The 11,611-nt window shown below is 36.2% G+C and overlaps 1 pseudogene across 1 annotated transcript; it reads left to right on the top strand.

Annotated features, from left to right (window-relative positions):
• Positions 1-1,631: 1,631 nt before the first annotated feature.
• On the top strand, positions 1,632-2,893 carry LOC149204685 (glutathione S-transferase U18-like; annotated as a pseudogene). Its single transcript, XR_016251794.1, has 2 exons — positions 1,632-2,017; positions 2,168-2,893. The product of XR_016251794.1 is annotated as a glutathione S-transferase U18-like (transcript).
• The last annotated feature ends 8,718 nt before the right edge of the window (positions 2,894-11,611 follow it).

Here is an 11,611-nt window from a genome sequence, read left to right as displayed (position 1 = left end):
GAACGCAGGAAAGTGCAAGGAATAGTTGGATCAACAGATACAGCTGGAGTTTTTTACAGGTAGCATCTTGTATGTGTGATTTACTTTCTTATTTATGGATGCATGATATATGCATGTGATTCTCTGGTTATGTGCTATAATGGTATGGATATTTTCCTAGAGTGGAAGTGGTTTTAGCCTTGCCTTTCCATTTGATTGATAGCCATGGTGTTGTGGTTTTTCCACCTATTTTTCTGATTGGTGCTCAAGTTCTCGATGGTTATGGATTGGAGCAAATACTGTGGAAGCCCTAGAATAGTTTGGGTCAAGTTACTAGTTCCTAGAGTTGTTGGTTGGGACAAACGCTCTCGAGCTCTTGGCGGGTTCGAAGCTCGTTGGTTCGAAACGCGTCGACAAATACATTCGAATGTGATTTACCCTGAAAAATCTTCTCAAAAAATATGTAATCTAAAAATATTGAAAAACCATTTGTTTCTATGCCGAGATATCTTTCTAATAAAAATAATTCACATATTTTTAAGAGATATACTTTATTTTTTGAGGTTATAAATTCAAATCAAGAAAAATAAAATATATGTTACTTTATAAACTTTAATAATTTATATATAAATAATAGTTTATCAAAAACACCCTTTTTTTTTTTTTTTTTTTTTTTTTCCGAAGGTGGCAAAACCTATCAAACTCAGGTGTCAAACCAACAGTGAGGACAGCCATCTCTGGCTGCTATCCGCGAATGTCGGTTTGACTCATCACCGTTATCAAGGAAAACCACGCCACCTGTAATAACCCGCTGGTGGTCCGTAAGGGAGCAGGCTTTCACTCCTGCCAGATGCCTCTGGGTCTTGGGCCGTTAACCTGTTTCCTTACGTCCGAGGAAGACGAGCTCTTAGCCAAGCAGAAGCAGTTTTACGGCATACTCCAGGCCGATATCAAAAACACCCTTATACATCTATACCCTTATACATCAATTTAAATAATAATAATAATAATATTTATTATTATTATTAATAAATATTTCATTTTTATATAAGTGGCCGAGTTAGCTGATCCAATCCCTTGTGACATGGCCTCACAATGGCCACAAGAGCAAACACATCAATAATTATAATAATAATAATAAGTATTATTATTAATAAATATATATTTTTTTATATCACCCATTAGTGGCCATCCTTATTATTTAGCTGATCCGATGCCTTGTGACATGGCCACAAGTCCAACACATTGTGACGCAAGCCATGAGACAATACTAACTACCCATCCCTTGTAACATGGCCACAAGTCCAACACATTGTGACGCAAGCCATGAGACAATACTAACTACCACAGCCAGCCAGATTTGACCTCGAATAAAAGAGAAAATTCAAGTAATAAAAGCAAACATTCAAGACAAACGGTAAAAATTGGATTCAAAATTGATTGAGAAACATCGGAAGGAACGGAAAATAAACTGAAGTCATGCATTACGTCTGCGCTCTCTGGTTTATTATACTTTATTGAAATTTTTAGTCGGTGTACGACTCGGTCCGAACTCAGGTAGAAACTAGTTTTCGTACAAGGTCGGGACTCCGGGTGCTGCGATGCCTATATATATAACATATCCGAGAATGAAGAGGCACCAGATACATAAAACTCAGAAGAGGCAAAAAAAGAAAACATTCAATTTCAGTATATTTTCAGTGCAATGGCGAGGGAGGGAGAAAGGGGACAAGTGAAGCTGTTAGGTGCGACTCTGAGTCCGTTCGTGGTGCGGGTTCGCATAGCACTGGCTCTTAAAGGTATCGATTACGAGTTCATCCAAGAGGATCTGAAAACTAAGAGCGAGCTGCTGCTGCAATCAAACCCTGTTTATAAGCAGATTCCAGTGCTTGTCCACAATGGAAAGCCTGTATGTGAATCCATGATTATTGTGCAATACATCGAGGAGGCATGGGACAATAAGGCGCCGAATCTTATGCCCAAAGATCCATATGACCGAGCCATTGCTCGCTTTTGGGCTGCGTTTATAGACGATAAGGTAATTTAATTCATTCATTAGAAATCACCTGCATTCATGTCTCATTTTTATTTGGCATTCGTCTCTTGAAAATTTATGTCTTCCAAAATTCCAATTATGTTCTAAATATTTCGTCACCAATATCCTCATGACTGTTATGTGTGCGCTCAGCTCTTTCCATCTACGCGAGCAGCTCTCTTTGGCCAAGGCGAGCAGCTACAGAAAGCAGTGGAAGATAGTGTTACAAACTTTCTTTTGATAGAGGAAGCTCTGCGAACCAACCGCTGCTTCGCAGGAAAAGCGTATTTTGGAGGGGATGAGATCGGCTTGATTGACATCGCGTTGGGTGGTATGTCGACGTTTATTAAAGCCCTCGAGAAGGCTACCAATACCATTTAATAGATCCAAAGAAAATGCCGTTGTTGACCGGATGGATGGACCGATTCTGCAAATCTGATGGAGTGAAAGAAGTGATGCCCGATCGCGTCAAGCACGCGGAATATTTATGCGCTCGGAGAGCCAGTATGATATCTCCACCTACTGCCAATTAGGGCAAACCATGCCTTCCTTATAAAGTAAGGACAGAGATAGATAGATTATATTTAAGATGGGTGTTATTGGTAGTCTTTGGTTTTTGAATAATTTGGTGAGATTCAGCTCCTGAAATCTTGAAGACTAGCTGCTTTAGTTAATTAGCCTGAATAATGTTTTGGTGAATCTCGCCGGTACTATAGCTAGCATTCCTCTCTTAACTATGCTTTGATTTATTCTGAAAAAGTTTTTGGTGAATCTCTCCGACACTGTAGCTGGCAGTACCCTGTTCAATGTGCGTTGATTACCATTGTAACAGAAACCATAATGAAATGCAAGCGTTGCTTTCAATTGCACTTCGTTCTTCAGTTTGCGTTGATTACGAATATAATACAAACCACATTGCAGTTGCACGGTTGATAATAGTAATCAGAATGAAATGCAGTCACCCTTTTTTTGGAAAGATCTTTTACGGCTAGCATAAAAGAGATCTTTCACTGAAGCATAAAATCACAAAAAGAAGGTGACCTTGGTTCTGCTACTGTCTGTTTGTTGCATAAAATCACAAAACATCTACGATACTCATGAGAATGAGAATGATGATAGTGGTGGTATTGCTCGTGAAAAATTGTAATAGCTTAATAACATTCTTAGACTTTAAATTAATTTACATAAAAAAATAATAATAATAAAGAAAATTATTTATATTATAATTTATATTTTTAAATTAATTTGTAATTTTGTATTATTCAAATTTATATGATACTAAATGATTATTAAACAATGAAATCAAATCCGTACTAATAAAATTTACTTAGGTACCTAATTTGTCTCTATGGGACTTAGGATGTTTGTATTGCGTTGATTCCACTATATTGTAGCATGTTCATTATTACAATTTTGTCACAACCAAAAATGCAAAGCATATATGTTAGTACTTTATTTCATTGCATGTCCACATTAATGCCCTATGTTAGTATTTTATTTCATTGCATCTCCACATTAATGCCCCATGTATTGATCCATAAAAGTCAAAGTTTACAACACATCCAATTAATTAGTTTTTGACTCTATAGAATTGCATCTAGTCTCAGTTTATTTTCTAACCTCAACCATTGTCTCTTTGTTTGTAATACCCCCATGTTGATCCAAAAGTTGTAAATGTAAATGTACTCTATGTGATGATTATGCCACTAAATTGATATGATTTGGTTTGAATTTCATGTTATAGAGATTGTAGTGTAATATATAAATAAAAACTAATTAATAAAATATATCACTATTGTAAAAAATGTTAGAGAAAAGAGGAGAGAGGTTACAACTCAAGAAGATGGAACTTAGGGTTGTCAAGCATAAAAGGGGGTACATTTCCATGTGTTGTGCAAGTTGGGGGGAATGCGAGACTATGTGTTGGAAAAATATAAGAGTTTGGAATATTGGCCTGGACACCTTGTGTTGACAACAGTCTCAAGATTTTGAATTTTGTATTATGCTACAAAATTGTACCTCTATCATGGATTTGTCACCCTCAAGGAGACCCTACAATCTATTTGTCTTAACCCATCCATGACCAAAGGGAGTGTTGTAACATCTTTTGACCCATTTAAAATGTTACCACTAGGAATTGCACCACATGTTGCAATGGAAATGCCATAAGGCAGTAGTATAGGAAAACGTAGCGTAGAAGAAAGGAGATGTTGCACCAAAGGAGCCATCGTGAAAGAATGAAAAGTGAATTCTGCTTCCATGGAAGCAGGCCATTGAGGTTTCAAATGTATTGATGATAAGAGTGATGAACAGGTAGACACTCCAAAAATGCTAGGAAGATGCATGGAAGACACACAGTTCCAAGGGATGAAACCTCATGTATCACTAAACAGTCATCAATATATATATATATATATATATATATATATATATATATAACCAACATAATATGTTCACATATATATAAAAAATTGTTATAGATATTGAATTAGGTAATTGGGGATGAAAATCCTTTGGTGATTGATATCACATGGAAAAATTTGGTGGAAATTGATTGTTCACAAAAAATACCTCCATTCAACTTGGTTGCATAGTGTAGACAGGAAGCTTCATGATATAAAAGCTTCAGCAATTTGGAACCAGTACACTAATATCTTTGGTGATACAACTTAAAATGGTCAAACATATTTAGTTCACTAACTAATCCTCTTCAGACTCAGACTCCGTACTTTCAAGCCACCCAATAAATGGTTTAATATTTTTCCACATTGAAGAGTTATTGCCTTGGGCACCCAAAGTATGGTTATCATACCATTGGAAAATAACATTTTCTAATATGTCATCATCATATAAAGCTTTCAGAACGAAAGCAACTTCCTTGATTGCATCTATATTGGCATGCTTTCAAAAACCATTAATTATATTCAACAAAAACGACTGGGAATATTCATTATGAAGATCTTTGGACAAGTTTTGGGTGTCTTAAGATACTGATGAGTGACAAGGGTATCCACTTTCTGAATGAAGCTATCGTCGTGATGCTCAAATAGTTTCATGTTTATCATCAAAAGAGTATTCTGTATCATCCTCATCCAAATGGTCTGTTGAAGCATTGGATAAAATCTTCAAGAAAACATTGATGAAGTTCTGCAACGCACATAAAAGCAATTGAGATGTGCGCATACCAGTGGTCCTATGGGCATATAGGATGACATGTAAGAAGTTGACTGGAAAAACCCCGTTCATGATGGTATATAGCATAGAGGTTGTGATGCCTATGGAATATATTGTGCCCAGCTTGCGGATTGCAGCATGGAATGATATGGGGGACTAAGAGACTATGGAGGAGTGCCTCATGCAGTCGCTAGAGTGAGAAGAATATAGGTTCTTAGCAAGATTTCACTAACAGGTGAAAAAGGAGCACAAAACGACATCGCATGATCGACACCTTCAAAGTGAATGATTTGGTCTTACTTTATGATAGCAAGTTCACGAAGTCCCCTAGGAAGTTTCAAATGCACTGGTTGGGGCCCTATGTAGTCAAAGAAATTATAGATGGTGGCCCAATTTAACTCGCGAAGTTGAATGGCGAAATATTTCCGGGAAGAGTCAATGGGAGTAGACTGAAGTTATATCAAGGGTATCCTACCCCTACCCAATGACTGGATGATGGTAGGACAGTATTAGTACTCCAGGCGACTACAAGGGAGTATGGGACTATAAACTACACCGCCCGAAGACTAAGAAAATGAAGCAATGGGGCTGCACAAAGGAAGCCAATAATGTGCCAGGAGAAGCTGCACCAAGAAGGCTACACCATGGAGGATGGTGTTGTGCAGATGAGTCCAAAAATAGTCATTGGATGCACTATAGCTGATTGGATGGCGAAAACCCTGTTAGGAGGAGCGGATAGGATTAATTTATGGCACAAATATTTGGCAATATGTCGCAAAGATGCATTTATTTGTAGAAATTGGAGGGAACGGTCAGATTTGAATTTGAAATTACCTATAAATCTGACATGTTGGCTTGCAGTAGAACACTTTGTCTTCTGGAAATTATTTTTAAGCTATGTTGTCTAAATTTTATGAACCGAGAAGATTGGGAGGTACTTATGTCACAGCCGGAGTTCACAAATTTACCTGAGCAGAACTGTGAGCTCATCTTCGAGAAAATGTATGCAACTAATCCTGCAGAAGCTCAAGTTCTGAGGTCGTAGTCTCTCAATCCGTTGCCCATGAAGTCGCGTCGATGGAAGCTACATTGTTTGTGCCTACGGTGCCGAGGTCGCCAAGGCCTAAACCATTCGCTGCTAAGGAAAAACAGAAGAAACCATAGGCTGTACCGGTGAGGTAGTCACCAAGGAAGAACCCTGCTGAGGTTCAACAGAAAGGGAAGATGGATAATGCCAAACAACCATTCGAAGCCCTGTATCTGGACGAAGAGGAGCTCCGCGAAGGGGTTGAAGAGTTGGATGTTGAGGAGGGTGAGCCTATCACTGAGCTCCCGAAGTATATCCCTCCACGAAAGGAAAAAGCAAAGGTCCGGAAAGATAATGATTCTAGAAAATTTATGGTTTCGACGCCGCTATTACCGAAGAAAGTGTCATTTGAAGGCGCATAGTTAGGATGCACACCTGCACTAAAAATTTACATAAAAAAATTTTAATAATAATAATAATATTGGCCTATACACCTTAGTGTTGACAACAGTCTCAAAATTTTGAATATTATGCTACAAAATTGTGCCTCTATCATGGATTTGTCACCCTCAAAGGGACCCTACAATCTATTTGTCTTAACCCATCCATGACCAAAGGGAGTGTTGTAACATCTTTTGACCCATTTAAAATGTTACAACTAGGAATTTCACCACATGTTGCAATGGAAACGCCATAAGGCAATAGCATAGGAAAGAGTTGCATAGAAGAAAGAAGATGTTGCACCAAAGGAGCCATTGTGAAAGAATGAAAGGTGAATTCTACTTCCATGGAAGCAGGTCATTGAGGTTTCAAATATGTTGATGATAAGAGTGATCAATAGGTAGACACTCCAAAAATGCTAGGAACATGCACTGAAGACGCAGTTCCAAGGGATGAAACCTCATGTATCACCAAACAGTCATCAATATATATATATATATATATATATATATAACCAACATAATATGTTCACATATATATAAAAAATTGTTATAGATATTGAATTAGGTAAGTGGTGGTGAAAATCCTTTGGTGATTGATATCAAATGGAAAAATTTGGTGTAAATTGATTGTTCACAAAAAATACCTCCATTCAACTTGGCTGCACAGTGTAGACATGAAGCTTCATGATATAAAAACTTCAGCAATTTGGAAACACTACACTAATCTCTTTGGTGATACAACTTAAAATGGTCAAACATATTTAGTTCACTAACTAATCCTCTTCAAATTCAGACTCGGTACTTTTGAGCCACTCAACAAATGGCTTAACATTTTTCCACATTGAAGAGTTATTGCCTTGGGCACCCAAAGTATGGTTATCATACCATTGGAAAATAACATTTTCTAATATGTCATCATCATATAAAACTTTCAAAACCAAAGCAACTTCCTTGATTGCATCTGCACTGGCATGCTTTCAAAAAGCATCAATTGCATTCAACAAAAAGGGAATCTTCATTATGAAGATCTTTTGACAAGTAAATATTTATCTTTGTAACCTCCTAGAAAAATCCTTTCATAAAACCTTTTTAAGGCCCTCAAGCAATGCAGTCATCACTTCCTGAGGAGAACCACTAAGAGATTGTGTACTTCAGTAACTGATTAGGAAACTTTCTCCTTTTAAGAAAATCATAAAAATCAACAAGAAGCTTAGCCTGAATTCTTAACCCTTTAACTGTCTTCAAGTCTTTGTCATCAACATCACTCTCTTCTTCCTTATCACCACTCTCTAGCATAAGTTCTATGGATTTCTTACCATTCTTAGTAGCAGGCTCAACCATTGTGTTCTTTGAAACAATCTTCCCTACAACCTTCATATCAGTATGTTGCTTTGTACCTTTTTCAGGTATAATTAACATCACCATTTCACTGGTAGCAAGATTTAGTTGCTCCTTGATTCTCTTATGAGTAGCCTCAATAGAGGTGTTAGTCTGCCATTCCACTTCGTCATCATGGTCGTCCTCGCTCCCTCGAGGATATTGATCATCCTCATCAAAATATTTCTTCTATGCTACTCTTTCCTATGCTACTTACTTATGACATTTCCTTTGTAACATGTGGTGCAATTGCTAGTCATACAATTTATAGATGTAGTTGTTAATGTATAAAAATAATTGGGTATATTTTTGTTTAACACAAGTATGAAAAATGCCCAATGACTTTGTTATGAAGTACTAAGTAAATCATGATATTCAATGTTCAAATCCTTGGGGTCAAACAAAAAAAATCATAAATATGAAAAATATGATATTTCTTTAGTGAGAATAGATTGAAGGAGTAATAATATGCTTGTTAAAGTTCTAAGTTTGAAATCATGTAGTTACACATCCAACTATATTAAAGATTGTGAACTTAAAAATAAAAGAAATAGAAAAACACTATAAATTTATTATTGTGGCCGAGGTCAGATACAATCCCAACATTGTAAATTCATTGTTTCATTCTAACAAAATCAAAATGGATAGATTCCCATTTGAAAACACTCATTATACTATTTCATAGATGAATTCACTTCGTGCATGGTCTTTTCATTCATCTAGATCTAAAGTGCCTCCTTTAAAATCTTCTTTCCAAAGTATTCATACATTCTGCTCAAAGAAATTCATAAATAACAGGGGTTTACCCAAATAGAAATATAGGAAACCAAAATCCCTACCGAACCTTCCTTAAATAGCTCTAGAGGCAAGCATGCAAGACTGTTGAGTGGTGTCACCGAAGAGATTAGTGTACTATTTCCAAATTTCTGATGCTTTTATATGTTGAAGCTACCTCAAGATTTTCCATTTTTCCTCATATAAAAAAAAATTGACTTGCTTTTAAACTTTGCAAACATATAACCTTGGATATAGACTATAATGTGGGGTATGGTAGATTGTCTTTGTGTTGATATGAGATCAATTATCAATGCAGAATGTGAGCTCCACTAGGCCTTATGTTGGTGTCATCCTGGGTCATGTATCCAACATAATCAAGAATGCACAGTTTACATCGTATGGGAAAACATACCATGTTCCCAAGTATGATGGCAAGCACAATGGCTCTCCAAAACATTTGTGCGAGCAACCATGATGATGCTTTCTATAGATATAAGATGTCGAAATTTCTTACTAAAATAGAAATGCGGGGAAATGGCATCCAGACCAATATTGTTAATATGGTAGATGTGGCAAAAGCTCTTGGAAGGAAACCTTCTTACACGATGAAGTTATTTGGATGTGAATTGGGCGTTGAGTCAAAGTTTGATGAGAAGACTGGAACTTCTACTATTAATGGCTCCCATGCCAATGCAAAGATGGTTTCTTTGCTGAAAGTTTTTATAAAAAATATATGTCCAGTGCTATGGATGTGGAAATCTAGAGACAAATATTCTAATATCAAAGACAAAAATGTTATCCTTGCGATGTGCTACATGTGGGTACATTACTGATGTAGATATGAGGGATAATCTGACTACTTTTATTTTGAAAATATCCTCCAGAAAAAAAAATAAGGGATGAAAAGATAAGAAGTCACTAAGGAGGAAAAATATAATCAAGAATACAACAATTTACATCATATGGGAAAACATACCATGTGCCCAAGAATGATGGCAAGCACAATGGCTCTCCAAAGCATTGGAACAAAGCAACTGTGATAATTCTTTCTACAGTTATAAGATGTCAAAATTAATTACTAAACTAGAAATACAAGGCAATGGCATGAAGACCAATAATGTTAATATGGTAGATGTGGCAAAGTCTCTTAGAAGGCAACCTTCTTACACAACAAAGTTCTTTGGATGTGAATTGGTTATCGAGTCAAAGTTTGATAAGAAGACTGGAACTTCTATTGTTAATGGCTCCCATGACAATGCAAAGATAGTTGCTTTGCTGGAAGTTTTTATAAAAAGATATGGTCCAGTGTTATCGATGTGGAAATCCAGAGACAAATATTCTAATATCAAAGACACAAATGATATCCTTGTGATGTGTTGCATGTGGGTACATTACTGATGTAGATATGAGGGATAAGTTGATTACTTTTATTTTGAAAAATCCTCCGGAACAAAAGAAGGGAGAAAAAGATAAGAACTCATTGAGGAGGGTTAAAAAGAAGGGAGAAAAAGATAAGAAGTCATTGAGGAGAGTTAAAAAGGAACAAATTAAACAAGGGGAAGCTTTAGATGAAAAACATAAGAAAAGAAAGAAATATTCAAAGAAGAAGAAAAACAATGATGTGAATTAAAAGGTTTCAAAGAAAATTGATTTACTATGGGAGGAGAAAGAAATATGCAACAAAAATGTGTGGAAGGAAAGCAACCTTTCTCCACTTTTTGGGAATAAAGTATGCTTTTCTAAGGCATAAAAAGCCTTTTTCTTTTATTTATAGGCCCCTGACTGGCCAAATACATACCCAATTTATCATGTTGACTAAAGGAAAGCTTGTGGCTACTACCGTAAGTGTTCACCATGGTACCTATGAATAGTGAACTAAAGTTGTTATGTTAGCTAAAAGAATTATTTAATTAATTTTCAACAAAAGATCCACTCCTCTCCTATCAAACATTGTGAATTTGTTATGTGAGTGACCAATTTCTTTGATATATCTATTTCATAGCTCTTCTTTAAACTAGTTCATCCAATGGTAAATTTTGAATTTGTCAATTTGGAATAAAAACTTTGAATATAAACCTCCTATGTCACAAACGTGTCCAAATGCCCAAAAGAAGTTAAGGAAGGACAAGAAAAGGCAAATCTTATCACCTTAATAGCATGTGGTAAAATATTGTAAGCTTTTGATCAAGTGAGATAGTTTAATACTAAAAAAGAGCATCCTTTTGATCAAATATTTGTTATTGGAACTTGAAAGAACATATTTGGAGATTGAGAGGCAATCTATGTTGGAAAAGTTATAGAGCTGAGTTTAAAAATTAAGGCGTGAAAGTGGGAAAATTAGGGATTGCGCTTGTAATGGTGATGTTGGTAGCTAGCTTAAAATACAACGGTGTTGAAAACAATATAACTCGTAGACTTTTGAATTTCAATATACCTCAACAAGGTTTGGGTGTCTTAAGAAACTAATGAGTGACAAGGGTATGCACTTTCTGAATGAAGCTCTTGTCGTGATGCTTGAAGAGTTTCAGGTTTATCATCAAAAGAGTATGTCGTATCGTCCTCAGCCAAATGGTACGTTGAAGCATTTGATAAAATCTTCGAGAAAACATTGATGAAGTTCTGCAAACACACATAGAAGTGATTCGCATGTGCACATATCGGTAGTCCTATGGGCATATACGATGACGTGTAAGAAGTTCACTGGACAAACCCCGTTCAGGATGGTATATGGGATAGAAGTTGTCATGCCTATGGAATATATTGTGCCCAACTTGCAGATTGCAGCATTGAATGATATGG

Source organism: Pinus tabuliformis, chromosome 1_2 (genome assembly GCF_031772625.1).
Source record: "Pinus tabuliformis cultivar Carrire ecotype Pingquan chromosome 1_2, CPIR1, whole genome shotgun sequence".
NCBI classification, from domain to species: domain Eukaryota; kingdom Viridiplantae; phylum Streptophyta; class Pinopsida; order Pinales; family Pinaceae; genus Pinus; species Pinus tabuliformis.
The sequence above is the reverse complement of the archived record's forward strand: the minus strand, read 5'-3'. Positions and strand labels throughout refer to the sequence as shown.